The sequence below is a fragment of the Cryptomeria japonica genome, unplaced genomic scaffold (assembly GCF_030272615.1).
Source record: "Cryptomeria japonica unplaced genomic scaffold, Sugi_1.0 HiC_scaffold_174, whole genome shotgun sequence".
Classification (NCBI taxonomy): domain Eukaryota; kingdom Viridiplantae; phylum Streptophyta; class Pinopsida; order Cupressales; family Cupressaceae; genus Cryptomeria; species Cryptomeria japonica.
This window is the reverse complement of record NW_026728996.1, coordinates 114020-122500: the sequence shown is the minus strand read 5'-3', so window position 1 is coordinate 122500 and position 8481 is coordinate 114020.

Sequence of the window (8481 nt, the reverse complement as noted above, 5' to 3'; positions counted from 1 at the left end):
ATTCCGCTCTTATCCGGTCACGTTTGTGTGCCCGAATTTCGCAAGGCAACCTCCATGGGACATGGAAAAGACTCGAGAAGAGAGCTCGCTCACGGGAGAGAGAAGCCAAGGAGACCACGAGAGTGCTGAGAGTGGGACAGCGCTGAATAGGCGGGAGAAGCCTGCGCGTATAAACGGAGATATATATCCAATTGCAACGAAGGAACGTGCCAAAGATCGAGAACAATGGCAGAAATGCTAGTAACGTGCACTTCGGGACCAACGCATCACCGGAAGACAACCGCCAAACATCGAAAGAGTCGCGATGCTCCGCAACCTACGTGCAAAGCGGTCGCACACCGGGTAAGGGAGTGAGAGCCCCAAACATAGCTGGGCGAGGCGCTCACTCCGCTCTTTAATATCTCGTTAATACCGCCAAGGAAATGGCACAAGCACACACACACAAGCATCCTCGGAAGAGGACAGTTCGAGTGACAGGTCAAATCCAAGAGTTCCGAAGACTACCTCCAGGAACAATCGGGAACAAGACCGATTACAAGTCGTCGAGTCTGTTACTGGGCGAACACGAGATGCGCACAAGAAATCGATCAGCCCTCACAATGGCCCAAGGCCAGAGATCGGACTGCTACGATTTACCCCAACAATCATCGTGCCACTCTTCGCAGAGAGGTGATAGACGCCAACGAGCCCGCGCATAGCAATCGAGGTGTAAAAAGGGCGTTGAAGGCAGGAAGCCTGGACGAAAGAGGCTACGAGGTCACCTCGAAGCGGTCTAAGAATCGGGCGCACTTGGGGCGACTACCAGTGCCAACCCCTTATCCCGCGGTGCGTCCGACACACAGAAATTTCCAAGGCGGCCAAGGAGCCTCCCCGCATAGCAATCGGGGTGTGAGGTTACGGATGCAGCATTGATAGCAATCGAGGTGTGAGGCGAAGGATGCAGAAGTGAGAGCCGAGGGATGTAGCAGAGATAGCAATCGGGGTGTGTGATGCAGAAGAGATAGCAATCGAGGTGTGCGGTGGGAAGGGCCCAGCAGCCAGAATGCATGAAGCGACGGATGAAGCAGTGATGACAACCGGGCTGTGAGGAGAGGAGGGATGCAGCCAAGAAAGCAATCAGGGCTCGAGGCAAGGGATGCATCAAGGATAGCAATCATGTTGTGAGGCGAGATTCCAAAGGCTAAACGTGAGAGGCTGCAGGGTCGACTCAGAGAGGTCTATGCATGTGAGAGGCTGAAAGCAAGGTCGACTCGGAGCGGTCTATGCATCGGGCGCGCTTGGGGCGACTACCAGTGCCAACCCCTTATCCCGCGACGCGTCCGACAAAGAGAACGTTCCAAGGCGGCAGAGGAGGTTACCAGCCGAAGGATGCAGTAGCAATAACAGGTATAGTTCCGCGGCGGCCGAGAAGACTCACCGCATAGGAATCGGGATGCGAGGCGAGGGATGCGGCGGGAAGGCCCCGACGGCTAAACGGAAGAGGCTGCAGGGCCGCCTCGGAATGGTCCAAGCATCGGATGCGATTGGGACGACTACCAGTGCCAACCCCTTATCCCGCGATGCGTCCGATACACAGATAGTTCCAAGGCGGCCGAGGAGCCTCACCGCATATCAATCGGGGTGCGAGGCGAGGGATGGGGCGGGAAGGCCCCAACGGCTAGACGGAAGAGGCTTCAGGGCCACCTCGGAATGGTCCAAGCATCGGACGCGCTTGGGGCGACTGCCAGTGCCAACCCCTTATCCCGCGATGCGTCCGATACACAGATGGTTCCAAGGCGGCCGAGGAGCCTCACCGCATAGCAATCGGGGGTGCGAGGCGAGGGATGGGGCGGGAAGGCCCCAACGGCTAGACGGAAGAGGCTTCAGGGCCGCCTAGGAATGGTCCAAGCATCGGACACGCTTGGGGCGACTACCAGTGACAGCCCCCTATCCCGCGATGCGTCCGATACGAAGATGGTTCCAAGGCGGCCGAGGAGCCTCACCGCATAGCAATCGGGGTGCGAGGTGGGGGATGCGGCGAGATGGCCCCAACGGCTAGACGGAAGAGGCCACAGGGCCGCGTCGGAATAGTCCAAGCATCGGACGCGCTTGGGGCGACTACCAGTGACAACCCCTTATCCCGCGATGCGTCCGATACGAAGATAGTTCCAAGGCGGCCGAGGAGCCTCACCGCATAGCAATCGGGGTGCGAGGTGGGGGATGCGGCGAGATGGCCCCAACGGCTAGACGGAAGAGGCTGCAGGGCCGCCTCGGAATAGTCCAAGCATCGGACGCGCTTGGGGCCACTACCAGTGACAACCCCTTATCCCGCAATGCGTCCGATACGAAGATAGTTCCAAGGCGGCCGAAGAGCCTCACCGCATAGCAATCGGGGTGCGAGGTGGGGGATGCGGCGAGATGGCCCCAACGGCTAGACGGAAGAGGCCACAGGGCCGCCTCGGAATAGTCCAAGCATCGGACGCGCTTGGGGCGACTACCAGTGACAACCCCTTATCCCGCGATGCGTCCGATACGAAGATAGTTCCCAGGCGGCCGAGGAGCCTCACCGCATAGCAATCGGGGTGCGAGGCGAGGGATGCGGCGAGATGGCCCCAAAGGCTAGACGGAAGAGGCTGCAGGGCTGCCTCGGAATAGTCCAAGCATCGGACGCGCTTGGGGCGACTACCACTGCCAACCCCTTATCCCGCGATGCGTCCGATACACAGATAGTTCCGAGGCGGCCGAGGAGGTGGGGGATGCAGCGAGATGGCCCCAACGGCTAGACGGAAGAGGCTGCAGGGCCGCCTCGGAATAGTCCAAGCATCGGACGCGCTTGGGGCGACTACCAGTGACAACCCCTTATCCCGCGATGCGTCCGATACACAGATAGTTCCGAGGCGGCCAAGGAGCCTCACCGCATAGCAATCGTGGTGCGAGGTGGGGGATGCGGCGAGATGGCCCCAACGGCTAGACGGAAGAGGCTGCAGGGCCGCCTCGGAATGGTCCAAGCATCGGATGCGCTTGGGGCGACTACCACTGCCAACCCCTTATCCCGCGATGCGTCCGATACACAGATAGTTCCAAGGCGGCCGAGGAGCCTCACAGCATAGCAATCAGGGTGCGAGGCGAGGGATGCGGCGAGAAAGCCCCAACGGCTAGAGGGAAGAGGCTTCAGGTCCGCCTCGGAATGGTCCAAGCATCGGACGCGCTTGGGGCGACTACCAGTGACAACCCCTTATCCCGCGACGCGTCCGATACACAGATAGTTCCAAGGCGGCCGAGGAGCCTCACCGCATAGCAATCGGGGTGCGAGGCGAGGGATGCGGCGAGAAGGACCCAACGGCTACACGGAAGAGGCTTCGGGGCCGCCTCGGAATGGTCCAAGCATCGGACGCGCTTGGGGCGACTACCAGTGACAACCCCTTATCCCGCGACGCGTCCGATACACAGATAGTTCCAAGGCGGCCGAGGAGCCTCACCGCATAGCAATCGGGGTGCGAGGCGAGGGATGCGGCGAGAAGGACCCAACGGCTACACGGAAGAGGCTTCGGGGCCGCCTCGGAATGGTCCAAGCATCGGACGCGCTTGGGGCGACTACCAGTGACAACCCCTTATCCCGCGACGCGTCCGATACACAGATAGTTCCAAGGCGGCCGAGGAGCCTCACCGCATAGCAATCGGGGTGCGAGGCGAGGGATGCGGCGAGAAGGACCCAACGGCTAGACGGAAGAGGCTTCGGGTCCGCCTCGGAATGGTCCAAGCATCGGACGCGCTTGGGGCGACTACCAGTGACAACCCCTTATCCCGCGACGCGTCCGATACACAGATAGTTCCAAGGCGGCCGAGGAGCCTCACCGCATAGCAATCGGGGTGCGAGGCGAGGGATGCGGCGAGAAGGACCCAACGGCTAGACGGAAGAGGCTTCGGGTCCGCCTCGGAATGGTCCAAGCATCGGACGCGCTTGGGGCGACTACCAGTGACAACCCCTTATCCCGCGACGCGTCCGATACACAGATAGTTCCAAGGCGGCCGAGGAGCCTCACCGCATAGCAATCGGGGTGCGAGGCGAGGGATGCGGCGAGAAGGACCCAACGGCTAGACGGAAGAGGCTTCGGGTCCGCCTCGGAATGGTCCAAGCATCGGACGCGCTTGGGGCGACTACCAGTGACAACCCCTTATCCCGCGACGCGTCCGATACACAGATAGTTCCGAGGCGGCCGAGGAGCCTCACCGCATAGCAATCGGGGTGCGAGGCGAAGGATGCGGCGAGAAGGACCCAACGGCTAGACGGAAGAGGCTTCGGGTCCGCCTCGGAATGGTCTAAGCATCGGACGCGCTTGGGGCGACTACCAGTGACAACCCCTTATCCCGCGACGCGTCCGATACACAGATAGTTCCAAGGCGGCCGAGGAGCCTCACCGCATAGCAATCGGGGTGCGAGGCGAGGGATGCGGCGAGAAGGACCCAACGGCTAGACGGAAGAGGCTTCAGGGCCGCCTCGGAATGGTCCAAGCATCGGACGCGCTTGGGGCGACTACCAATGACAACCCCTTATCCCGCGACGCGTCCGATACACAGATAGTTCCGAGGCGGCCGAGGAGCCTCACCGCATAGCAATCGGGGTGCGAGGCGAGGGATGCGGCGAGAAGGACCCAACGGCTAGACGGAAGAGGCTTCAGGGCCGCCTCGGAATGGTCCAAGCATCGGACGCGCTTGGGGCGACTACCAGTGACAACCCCTTATCCCGCGACGCGTCCGATACACAGATAGTTCCGAGGCGGCCGAGGAGCCTCACCGCATAGCAATCGGGGTGCGAGGCGAGGGATGCGGCGAGAAGGACCCAACGGCTAGACGGAAGAGGCTTCAGGGCCGCCTCGGAATGGTCCAAGCATCGGACGCGCTTGGGGCGACTACCGTTGCCAACCCCTTATCCCGCGATGCGTCTGATACACAGATAGTTCCGAGGCGGCCGAGGAGCCTCACCGCATAGCAATCGGGTTGCGAGGCAGATTATTGGGAAGGGAACCCCCTGGGATGCGGCTCAAGCAGTGCCCAAAGGGACTGGAATGCGGAATCACATCGAGAGACCCAAATGCTATACGAGGGCTCAAATCGAATTATCGATTTGGCCACGACATGGACGCATCGGAACGACTACCTTTGCCGAACCACTCGCAATTGCATCCATACCGAAACCAATAGACATTTCCGTTAGAGCCCTCGCATAGCATTCGGGAATCTCGCATGCCCCTCTAAATCGACCAATGCTGGCGCTCAATGAAAATCCGAGCGCTACCACCGTTCGAGCGCCAGCATTGGTCGAGTTAGAGGGGCACGGGGGAGAATGCTCCAGTCAACACCTCCCCTATATAAGTTATTTGTCCGATTCTCGCACAACCGTAGTCTGCCTCGTCGAATCAAACAACGGTCCCAGATTCCGACTTCCGTTCCGTAGAGACCCAAAAGCTAGATGGAGGCTCGCAAGAAAGAGAGTCGGCGCATAGCAATCGGGTTTCTCGAACGTTTAGGGACCGAGCTCACTTGCGGATAGGGCAAAATCCGCCAAGCAACCCAAAAGCTAGACGGGGGCTCGAATCGAATCGCCTAGGCGGCCACAACAACGACGTGTTGGATCGACTACCAGTGCCAAACCATTCAGCAAGACTAGTCTGTGTCGAGGCCGGATAGAGATTCTCAGAGAGCGCCCGCATAGCATTTAGGAGACCTGCCGCGTCCCTCACACTCGACAAATGGTGGTGCACGTTTATAAATCCGAGCGATCCCAACCCTTTCAAGCACCAACATCGGTCGAGATAGAGGGGCACGGAGGGGGCTGCGTGAGACAACACAGTCCCCTATATAAGTTATTTGTCCGATTCTCACACATCCGAAGAATGGTCATCAAATCGGACAACAGCCCAAACTTCCGACTTCCGTCCCAGAAAGCCCAAGAGCTATCTAAAACGTTCATGGCCTGAACTCGATCGCGGCTATACCAGTCCGCCAAGCAACCCAAAAGCTAGACTGGAGCTCTAGTCGAATCACCTCTGTGGCCATTGCAAGGACGTGTTGGAGCGACTACCATTGCCGAACCATTCCGCAGGTCGAGTCCATACCAAGGCCGCATAGAGATTCACGATGAGCTCCTGCATAGCAATCAGGAGACTTGCCGTGTCCATCACAATCGATAAATCCTGGTGCAAGATTTTTGCATCCGAGCGCTCCAACCAGTCGAGCACCAGCATCAATCGACATAAACGGGCACGGGGGGAGGATGCTCGAGAACACTACCTCCCCTATATAAGTTATTTGTCCGATTCTCAAGCAGCCGAAGTCTGGTCATCGAATCGGGTCAAAGACCACAACTTCCGACTTTACCCACAATGCAAGTCATCGAATCGAACATCGGCCCCCGAGTCGGACTCCATGCGTATGTCAGGTCATCGGACCCAAATTCCGCCTTCCTGCGCATGGCGGGCCATCAATATCAACTCGGTCATCGGACCCAAACTCCGCCTTTTTGCGTATGGCACGCCTTCAAATCGGTCATCGGACCCAAATTCCGCCTTCCTGTGCATGGCGGGCCATCAACATCAACTCGGTCATCGGACCCAAATTCCGCCTTTCTGCGCATGGCACGCCATCAACTCGGTCATCGGACCCAAATTCCGCCTTCCTGCGCATGGCAGGTCATCGGACACAAATTCAGACCTCGCCAATATGCCTACGTATCGAATCGGTCATCGGACCCAACTTCCGACTTCATCCATACTGTAGGGTCTTTGAGGTTGGCGCGGTGCGCTCAACCCAGGGAGTCGACCCATCGAAGCATACACCTCCCCTATATAAGCTGTCACGGGGCTAGACCGGCCTGCTGCCCAAACAAGCTTTTTCCTTCCAAAGGAGGTCAAACCTCATGCGGCACTGGCAAACCTTACTCACGACTTCCATTGCGGACAAGTCCTTTCTTGTTTCCAGACTACGCCATACCCTTTTCAAGTGTCCACCACCTGACCACATTAACACACACCCATGCGGAATAGAAGTGCATGCCAACCCTCTCACGGGTTTCTTTCATCCTGATGCTCCTAGCACTCCCTTCAAGTCCCCGACTCTACTCTAGCACTGTCTTGTCGCACCATCCTTGCACCCCGGGTACAAGCTTACAGGTCTTCTCGATGTCTTCGTCTTCTTGAGTCCCCCATAAGACCCTGACTACTAACACTGACCCATCCGGAACTCCTTAAGTCCTCCGGCTCCAACTCTGCACACTCCTTGAGCATGCCCAGCACTCCCACAGCACTGGCACCCCATGTTGGCCTCCCTCGGCTCCTCTGAACCCTCAAGCACCAAACATATCTCATGGGATGACTAGACTCCCTGAGCTAGCTTCCTGTTTGTCCATCTCCACACAATGAACACAACACTGGGGCAATCGATAGCTTTATTGTTATGAAGAGACGGCCCCTGGCTCGATCTACAAACAATTCCAACTCTGTTGCTGGTCACTATCCTGAATACTTCCCAAGCATTCGATTACAAGTTCCTGCCCCTAGATCAACGTCCACTCTTGAAACACCAGCACAGATACCACTGCACCTCGCCCCTGGCGTTAGCTTCTTAGATAGACTCCTGATCCACGAAGACCCTATCTCTTTCGGAACTCAACCTGGCGCACCACTGACTCCCTCCCGAGCCTGCGACGGCTTACCCAGTACACAACTCAGAACTCCTTCCTGAACAAGGACTCCAAGTCACACTGCTTCAGGCCCCTGGCCTATGCCTACATGGCTTCACTGGTGAACCCGGTTCCCTGTACATCCTATGCACAATAACCAGCTCCATGCAAACACTCAGTCTAAGCCTCTCAGACTGACAAAACACCTTGCACTCCTACTTGGGCACCAAGCTCTTCACTCCATGATCCAATCCAATATCCTTGGTCGCTGAACTCTCCTTCAACTCGGCTGTGCTCCCAAAACAACTCGCCTACGGACCATGTCCACTTTTCGGTCATGCAACTCATCCATCTTTGTCACCCTCTTGGACTCGCCTCATGGCTCGGCTCCACATGAGCACACTTTCGGAACCCAGTCCCTACTGCCACATTTGACCCCCACTCTAGGGCCTTGAGATCCCGGATCTCAATGCAAATCCCACTTCAGGTAACCTAGGTGCGTGCCCGGCACATCACCCCACTTGTTCCACAAGACACATGGACTTCCAGCTCTGCAACTCAACCCACATAGCTTGCCCAACTCTCAAGCTCCAACATTCCGATATAGATAGCCCCTTGCACGGCCATCCCCCCCTTACAAGATCTTGGGTACTCCATTTCCCCAACCGGGACAATCCATTGCACGATCATCCTTCTCGCAAGAGCCTAGGTACTCCACTTCCCTAGTCCTCGGGTCATAGACAACTCCCCGGGAGTCATCCCCAACATTGGCTCAGTTACTCCGCTTCACTGAGATAGGGACCATGAGAATGCATCCACCAGTA